Source organism: Eleutherodactylus coqui, chromosome 6 (genome assembly GCF_035609145.1).
Source record: "Eleutherodactylus coqui strain aEleCoq1 chromosome 6, aEleCoq1.hap1, whole genome shotgun sequence".
NCBI lineage: Eukaryota > Metazoa > Chordata > Amphibia > Anura > Eleutherodactylidae > Eleutherodactylus > Eleutherodactylus coqui.
The window spans coordinates 119035820-119046117 of record NC_089842.1 but is presented as its reverse complement, the minus strand read 5'-3'; positions in this window follow the sequence as shown (position 1 = coordinate 119046117).

Here is a 10298-nt window from a genome sequence, read left to right as displayed (position 1 = left end):
ATCGCTGCAGCTCTCAATAGCAGTCTCTCTTCTTTGCACTTTCTGAACTTGCTGAGTCACACCAGAGCCTGCCCTTTATACCTAGTCCATCAGCCAATCGGTAGGCAGCTCAGTTCCTGTTAGTCCACAGCAGAAAAGTTAGTCATGTGACCTCTCTCAGAAGGTCCTGGCAGGGACAAAAATAAACTACAGCCGTAATATTCATAGATATATGCACGGACATTTAACCCCTTACTTATCTTAGTACATTTTGTGTTATATTTTCTGCCATGCTTGTGCATCTAAGTTTATCTCCATCTTACTTTATAGTCACCAGCAATATTAGTAATGTGTGTAAATGAATCTTCACCTGTACAGATAATATACACATACCCTGACCACTAAATGAGTCAACGGGTTGACAGAGCATCGTCTGTGTCTTGTATTCAGCTTCTCGCTCTTACAATGTAGGAAACTGGGTCTCCCTAAAGGCACAACTGCCAAATGTGATAAGGATTCCTGTGGCTGTGTCTGCAGAGGAGACGTAGAGCTGAGGTGACAAGTTCAATTAATTCTTGTGCTCCTTATGTGTAAAATGACTCCAATCCACTGTAGATCTTCTGAGTTTCGTGCAGCCTGGCATCATTACCAGGCATCGCTCTACACCATTACATAAATAACCCGCACAAGATGGAGTGATATGAAAGCTGGTTCACCGGTATCTACACCTCAGTGTGACAAATAACAACACCCAGGAAATGCCCCTATAGTGCCCAATACGAACGTGAAAACCATAGTAGACTGAGAGACGATCACATAAAGTTACAGGCCCAAAGGCTGAGGCTACACTACTGAGAGAGTCTATAACTATACACCATGTAGTCAAAAAGACGGATCCAGCGCTATATCTCATTACTGGTGCCCTATAATGAAATAACAATAGTGTACTTGAATAGGAAGCCATGGATGCACTACACGATGGTATGGTGCATGGGCCCCTGGATCATGAGTGTGGCCCTATAAGAGCTAGAGAGTAAAACTCACTTTCAAAGTGCAAGAATAGCACCTGAGAAGTAGATATTATGTTTGTACGGTCTATGTGAAGGTGTACTCAAAGGTGGCCAACGCGGATCGGTACATGAACCTCCTGCAGTCAATGGTGGCTGACTTTCTGGATGATCTTCCACTATTGTAGCACTGGGAAGTGACTTTGATTGTTTCAGGTCTCTCAACACTAGTTTGAGCAAAGCTGCAGTGCTGTTTGCATATCTGCAAACATTGATGAAGTTGGTGTTTTGCCACTAGGTCTGCATTAAGCAGAAATCACAAGGTGACCTAATATTACCAGAATCCCTCAGTAGTGCAGCCTCAGGCTTTGGGCCTGTAACTTCAAGTAGTCATTTCTCATTATTGAACTACATGTATGCTACTTCTTTCTAACACATTAACCCCCCCGCGGTGAGATCAGGAGAGCCGTGCAGGTGTCATGGCAGCCGGGGGCCTTTTGAAAGGCCCGAGGACTGCCTTAGCAGACTGCCTATCAAATGGCAGTATGTAAAGTTAAAAAAGGCTCAATAAAGTTTTATTAATTGTAAAACAAAAAGTTATAAAAGTTTAAATCGTCCCCATTTTGCCATATCTATTATTAAAAAATCTATATCGTAAAATAAAAATACATATTTGGTATCCCCGCTTCCGTAAATGATCTATCAAAGTAGCGCATTATTTTTCCTGCACGGTGAACATCATCCGAAAAAAAAAAGAACGCCAGAAATGTACTTTTTCAATTACTCTGTCTTCCAGAAAAACGCAATAAAAAGCAATCAAAAAGTCATATGTATTCCGTATTGGTACTATAAGAAACTACAGGACATTTCGCAAAAAATGAGCCCTTGCTCAACTACGTCGACAGAAAAATAAAAAAGTTATTGCGCGCACAAGATGACGGCAGAAAATAATTGAAAAAAATTAAAGGGGTTGTCCAGCGCTGAAACTGTTTTTTTTTTTTTTTGCATAGGCCCCCCGTTCAGCGCAGGACAAACCCAAGGGATGTGGTGAAATTAAAAAAAATTTACTTACCCGAATCCCCTCTCTGCATCTTCTTCTTTCTTTTCCTACAAGATGGCCGCCGGGATCTTCACCCACGATGCACCGCGGGTCTTCTCCCATGGTGCACCGTGGGCTCTGTGCGGTCCATTGCCGATTCCAGCCTCCGTAGAAGGGGGCAGAGCCAGAACGCCGCTCGTGCCCGGACCGACCAGAAGGGAGAAGACCCTTCTGCGCAAGCGCGTCTAATTGGGCGATTAGACGCTGAAATTAGACGGAGCCATGGAGACGGGGACGCCAGCAACGGAGCAGGTACATGAATAACTTCTGTATGGCTCATATTTAATGCATGATGTACATTACAAAGTGCATTAATATGGCCATACAGAAGTGCTTAACCCCACTTGCTTTCGCGGGACAACCCCTTTAAATGTCTTTGAAAAAAAAAAAAGAGTAGTATAGTAAAAAAAAACTATACAAGTTTGGTATTGTAGCAATCGTACTTACCCATAGAATAAAGTTATCATGTTGCTTTTGTTGCAATTTGTGCACTGTAGAAAGAAGACGCACTGAAAGATGGCGGAATGTCATTTTTTTCCCCCATTTTACTCCACTTAAAATTTTTTTAACGTTTTTCAGTACATTATATGGTACTTTAAATATCACCATTGAAAAATATAACTTGTCCCGCAAAAAACAAGCCCTCATACAGCGACGTCGATGGATAAATAAAGGAGTTATGATTTTAGAGGAAAAAACGGAAATGGAAAAAAAAAGAACCGCATCATTAAGGGGTTAAAATGACATATTTGCAAAAATATTAAATTTTATTTTTTTTCTTTTCTAAATTGCATTAACTGCTGAAAAAAAACTGTGGGGTCAAAATGCTCATGACCCCCCTCGGTGAATACATTAATAGGAGTAGTTTTTAAAATAGGGTCATTTGTGAGGGTATCTATCATTCTGACACTTATGAGCCTTTGCAATCCTGGCTTGGTGTAGGAGAACAACAACGTGACCCTCAAAATGTTGATAAGTAATGTTAAATTTGTACGTCTCCTAAATGGTTAGAAAAAAACCTAACATTTTTCAAATGTGCGTCCAGAATAAACAGATGGAAATATATATCTTAGCAAAAATTTGTACAGTATGTTTGCACATAATTGAGATATTACACTTGAAAATATGAAAAAAAATGTAAAACAAATCCTAAATTTTCCCAATTTTGGCACTCTTAATAAATATATACAAATTCTATCAGTCTGTTTTTACCATCTAAATGAAGTACAACATATGATGAAAAAATAGTGGCCGAATCACTTGGATATGCAAAACCTTTACAGAGTTATTCTATGTTAAAGTGACACTTGTCAGATTTCCAAAATTTGGCTCCATCACTAATGGTCAAACAGGCTTTACGAACCTATGCAGGGTTCTTCTTCAGGCTTGAATGCATTTAAGCCTGAAGAAGAACCCTGCATAAGTTCATAAGCTCACATTAACATCCTGTATTTTTGTTAGCTATTAAAAGCTATCATATCTACAAGGTTACTTGGTTTCTCTTACTGGGAACAATCACATTTTGCTCCACTGGCTAACACCGTACTAAACCAAATTTTTTCGTAATTATATATTATGCGCACAGGATGTGCGCACGTAATATGCATACCAATATGGCATAAGTGGCCATGTTGTCGCTCACACAACTTCAGTATATTGCACACACAGGAAACATCGTAGCAGGTCCTATCTTGGCACATATTAAATGAGCATACCCGCCAAAATAGTACATGACGATTCACGGCCACAGCCTGCACACAATGTCATTGCGAATTGGCTGCATGCCAGGTGTGTATATCTCACAGCCTGCACGCTGTGAGATACTCTTGTGTGATCTCAGCCTTATCTGTATAATCCCAGGGTAATAAAGTATTGCCAATGGAGGTGTCATATGCGATATGTCCACTGGCTGGCAGTACAGCTCTAGAGAGGACAAAAAGGCTGTAAGGGTTCCTTGGCTCTACAATCTTGCTGGTCAAGTAAGTGGGACTGCAGCAGTAATATATTTATGCTCCTCTTCCAAGCCCTATTTTATTTGCTCCTTAAAGGCTCATTCACACTACCGTATTGCATATTTCGGTCCGTGAAATTGTCAAATCGAAATATTTGGATTCCCTGCATATTTCCACCAATTGATTTGTGTAAACACACAGCTAACAAGCAGGTTTCCTGCGTATGTATTCACACGCCCATTCACTTCTATGGGCTATTTTGGTGCATAAAGTGCCCTAAGATAGGACATGCTGCATTTTTTATTCATGCAAACCCATTGAAATCAGTGGGCTCTGTTCACTGCATATTACATGCCTAGTACGCAGCATAGATACGGCCACTTGTGTGTGAGCCCTTACCCTTTCATGACCAAGGATCATTGCTGCTCCTGTGTTCAGGTCCCATTCTGCAGTTCTGGTATTCCCACTTTCAAAAAGTCATATGTTTTATTCTTCTGCACGGGTTGCATTTTTTCAGCGGCACCATTTAACTTACCATATAATGTTCTGGGAGGCTAAATGGGAAAAATACAATTGCGCCATCTTGGGGGATTTTGTTTTTATGTTGTTCACGGTGCAGTAAAAATGACCTATATCTTTATTGTGTGGGTCAGTATGTTTACAGATATACCACGTTTATAGAGTCTTTTATGTAGCACTTCATAAATTGTTTTCTGTCGCTGCCTTTTGCTCCCGATAACTCTTTACATTTTTCATCGATGCGGTTGTGTGAGTGCTTTTATCTTGTGAGAGACCCGCAGCATTTATTTGCCTAAAAGTGAATAAAACGTTCTACATGTCTTAAATGCTACAATTTTAATGTTTTTGTTTTTTTTCATAAAAAAGGAAATATTTCCTGTTATTTACATGTAATTTAGCTTCATTTCCATTTTTCAAATGAAACAAATAGCGCCGCTAACTGGGGAAGTTTGTAAATGTCCCTGAAAGTATCATTGCAAGACGGTACAATATGATGCTACTATCTACTTAATGTGCCTTTATGGACATGAGAAACTGTCAGAAACACAACCAAGCAGACAGGACTTGTGCATGGTTACATTACAAACATACAGAAGGTACTGGTAACCGTAACAAGTGGACACAAATCCACAAATAACTGACTACGGGCTGAAATACTCCAAAATGTCCAACAACATAGTTACTACATGGTAATGGTCCACAAGTGGGAAACAGTCAGAATTGTCCAGTTCAGTCGGCCGCTATCTCTTGTCTATGGAACTATGCCTAGGGAGAGGTCAGGACCAAACCGTGACAATAAAAATACCTGTCAGTGACCAAACAGCAATGGACTTTGTGTCAGAGAGGATGACTGCGCTTACACAAAGAGGTATAACTCAGGACTCCTGTGGTGACCCTATAATGTTATTTTATTGTAGGTGACATGTGGCTCTCGGATCTGTATAATAATCCAGGAATCTCGCCCAGTCATTTGACTTCTTGACCCACATACCTGCATTTCTGACACCAGGTTGGTATGTTTTCCCCGGCGCAGGTCTCTTCATGTATTCAGTGCATTCCGGCAGCTCAGGCTGGACCTCATCTACATCTCTGGTATAATTTACACCGGCTTCAGGTGTAAATTCTACATAAATCTGCCATCCTGGGTGCCCGTGCTCCCTCCTGACAAGCCCCGCCCAGTTTTTGAAAAGTGGCAGGACCAGCGCAAAAAGCTAATACCCATTTGCACAAACATTTTTAACATTTTCACGCCAAGATGTGTTGTAAAAGCTTTCGTAATTTTCCCCTTTTGTGTTTCAATTCCTCACCATTTTTAAGATCTGTGTTTGCTGTCAGTGAATGGGAACATTGATGCCAGGACTGAGGGCTACATTGAGCACTGTGTGAGCAGGACGTGGCGAGGATGGAATTTGCAGCTTCTGCATGCGGACAAACTCAGATCATTTTGGGGCAGAAAATATAGGAGTCCTAGAAGCAGCATGTGCTACACCTGCCGCCACCACAATCTAAGCAGGACATTTGTAGGAGGCACTAGGGTACCAGAATATCAGGGTGTTGGAAGCCCAACTGTACATGATGTTGCTAGGGTACTTACTCTGCTTTATAAATATAAGGCCATGTCCATACGGGGCGGAATCTGCAGTGCAATGTCCACAGCATTCTGCAGCGAATCCGCAGCGCAAAATGCACATCAAGTCACACCATTTGGTGGAGGTTTGTTTGAAAATCACCCCCTCATTACAAGAAGTGCGATCCACACAGAATTTCTGCTGCTATAATGGAAAATGCTGAAAATGTAAAATGCGCGTCGCATGTCAATGTCTGCACAGATTTTTTCCGCAGCATGTGCATGAAACGTGAAAATCTAACACTTTGCTGTTATGTTAATGACGCGGATTTTCCGTATGGAGGGTTCGCACGGAAAATCACTTTCAGACCCGCCCCGTGGGAACACGGCCTAAAGGACTGCAACTTGTACAGAGGCATTAGATAAAAGCACATTACGCAATTGCCATAATTTGTTTATCCTTCTAGAACAATGCCTGAGCCGGTGTGTACCCTGCCACTAACCCGGGTGTCAGCCACAAAGCATCTCTTCACATATCACAAGGCTGTGTCACAACTTCATGAGATGACATGTGACTGACAATAATGGTATGTGACACCACAGAAGGTACTGTCAACTTTGTCTACAGCAAAATTAACTGCGAGCAACAATTATCAAGTCTACCATGCACGGCAGGTCTCCCTGCCAGGGAGGAACTATATAGCCCTGTTAATGGGGTTCAATATAATGCCAGAACTACAGTGAAGACTGACATCCTCAGATAAGGAGGGGAAAAGAATCGGTGTTATAGAGAGTTTTCCCATATGTAGCAATTGATGAGCTATCCTCAGAAGAATCCCTTTAAGTATACCTAAAATAGTAAAAGGAGCTATATTCTTGTATTACAGTAGCTTACACAAGCCACAAATGCTGAATTTCCACAGCGGAATTTGCTGCGGGAAATCTGCAGCATACAGGCCTCCTTCCCACGGACAGATTTCCGTTGCGTAATTCGCGGTGGAAATCCGCTGCGTTGCCCGCAGCTAATAGGTTCTATTGAATCTAATAGCTCAGGGCTCACGGGGCGGAATTCCACACCGTGAAATCACCCGACCTCACCCGCGGCATGCTCTATTTGCCGCAGGTGTACGCGCGGACGGCTTCCATTGCAGTCAATGGAAGCCGTCCGTTCATGCTATCTTCCGCTGTAGCACAGCGAAAGATAGCGTGAAATCATCTCTCCGCCTACCGCCACCGCGTTATATGACGCGGCCGGCACATCATATGACACGGCCGGCCGTGCCATGTGACGCGGTGGGCGTATCATGTGACGTGACCGGCGTGTCACATGATGCTGCGGCGCGTCATGCGGCAGCGAGGACGCCGGATCCGCAGGTAAGTTTCGGGGTCTCTGGGGGGCGCCGTGACGGGCTCCGCCGCGGAATAGGGGAAGTATTAGGGGCATAAGGGCAGTATTATAGTAGTTATATTCTTGTACATAGGGGGCAGTATTATAGTAGTTATATTCTTGTACATAGGGGGCAGTATTATAGTAGTTATATTCTTGTACATAGGTGGCAGTATTATAGTAGTTATATTCCTGTACATAGGGGGCAGTATTATAGTAGTTATATTCTTGTACATAGGAGGCAGTTTTATAGTAGTTATATTCTTGTACATAGGAGGCAGTATTACAGTAGTCATATTCTTGTACATAGGGAGCAGTATTATAGTAGTTATATTCTTGTACATAGGGGCAGTATTATAGTAGTTATATTCTTGTACATAGGGTCAGTATTATAGTAGTTATATTCTTGTACATAGGGGGCAGTATTAAAGCAGTTATATTCTTGTACATAGGAGCAGTATTATAGTAGTTATACTCTTGTACATAGGGGGCAGTATTATAGTAGTTATATTTTTGTACATAGGGGACAGTATTATAGTAGTTATACTCTGGTACATAGGGGGCAGTATTATAGTAGTTATATTCTTGTACATGGGAGCAGTATTATAGTAGTTATATTCTTGTACATAGGGGGCAGTATTATGGTAGTTATATTCTTGTACATAGGAGGCAGTATTATAGTAGCTATATTCTTGTACATACGACCAGTATGATAGTAGTTATAGTCTTGTACATAGGGGGCAGTATTATAGTAGTTATAGTCTTGTACATAGGGGGCAGTATTATAGTAGTTATATTCTTGTACATAGGAGTAGTATTATAGTAGTTATATTCTTGTACATAGGGGACAGTATTATAGTAGTTATATTCTTGTACATAGGAGGCAGTATTATAGTAGTTATATTCTTGTACATAGGGAGCAGTATTATAGTAGTTATATTCTTGTACATAGGGGGCAGTATTATAGTAGTTATATTCTTGTACATAGGAGGCAGTTTTATAGTAGTTATATTCTTGTACATAGGAGGCAGTATTACAGTAGTCATATTCTTGTACATAGGGAGCAGTATTATAGTAGTTATATTCTTGTACATAGGGGCAGTATTATAGTAGTTATATTCTTGTACATAGGGTCAGTATTATAGTAGTTATATTCTTGTACATAGGGGCAGTATTAAAGCAGTTATATTCTTGTACATAGGAGCAGTATTATAGTAGTTATATTCTTGTACATGGGGGGCAGTATTATAGTAGTTATATTCTTGTACATAGGGGGCAGTATTATAGTAGTTATATTCTTGTACATAGGAGCAGTATTATAGTAGTTATACTCTTGTACATAGGGGGCAGTATTATAGTAGTTATATTCTTGTACATAGGGGGCTGTATTATAGTAGTTATATTTTTGTACATAGGGGACACTATTATAGTAGTTATACTCTGGTACATAGGGGGCAGTATTATAGTAGTTATATTCTTGTACTTAGGGGTATTATAGGAGTTATATTCTTGTACATAGGGGGCAGTATTATAGTAGTTATATTCTTGTACATAGGGGCAGTATTATAGTAGTTATATTCTTGTACATAGGGGGCAGTATTATAGTAGTTATATTCTTGTACATAGGGGCAGTATTATAGTAGTTATATTCTTGTACATAGGGGGCAGTATTATAGTAGTTATATTCTTGTACATAGGAGTCAGTATTATAGTAGTTACATTCTTGTACATAGGGGCAGTATTATAGTAGTTACATTCTTGTACATAGGGGCAGTATTATAGTAGTTATATTCCTGTACATAGGTGGCAGTATTATAGTAGTTATATTCTTGTACTTAGTGGTATTATAGGAGTTATATTCTTGTACATAGGGGGCAGTATTATAGTAGTTATATTCTTGTACATAGGGGCAGTATTATAGTAGTTATATTCTTGTACATAGGGGACAGTATTATAGTAGTTATATTCTCGTACATAGAGGCAGTATCATAGTAGTTATATTCTTGTACATAGGGGGCAGTATTATAGTAGTTATATTCTTGTACATAGGGGCAGTATTATAGTAGTTATATTCTTGTACATAGGGGGCAGTATTATAGTAGTTATATTCTTGTACATAGGAGTCAGTATTATAGTAGTTATATTCTTGTACGCGGAGGCAGTATTATAGTAGTTACATTCTTGTACATAGGGGCAGTATTATAGTAGTTATATTCTTGTACATAGGGAACAGTATTATAGTAGTTATATTCTTGTACATAGGGGGCAGTATTATACTAGTTATATTCTTGTACATAGGGGGGCAGTATTCTAGTAGTTATATTCTTGTACATAGGGGCAGTATTATAGTTGTTATATTTTTGTACATAGGAGGCAGTATTATAGAAGTTATATTCTTGTACATAGAGGGCAGTATTATAGTAGTTATATTCTTGTACATAGGAGGCAGTATTATAGAAGTTATATTCTTGTACATAGAGGGCAGTATTATAGTAGTTATATTCTTGTACATAGGGGCAGTATTATAGTTGTTACATTCTTGTACATAGGGGCAGTATTATAGTAGTTATATTCCTGTACATAGGGGGGCAGTATTATATTAGTTTTATTTTTGTACATAGGGGACAGTATTATAGTAGTTATATTCTTGTACATAGGGGACAGTATTATAGTAGTTATATTCTTGTACATAGGGGGCAGTATTATAGTAGTTATATTCTTGTACATAGGGGGCAGTATTATAGTAGTTATATTCTTATACATAGGGGGCAGTATTATAGTAGTTATA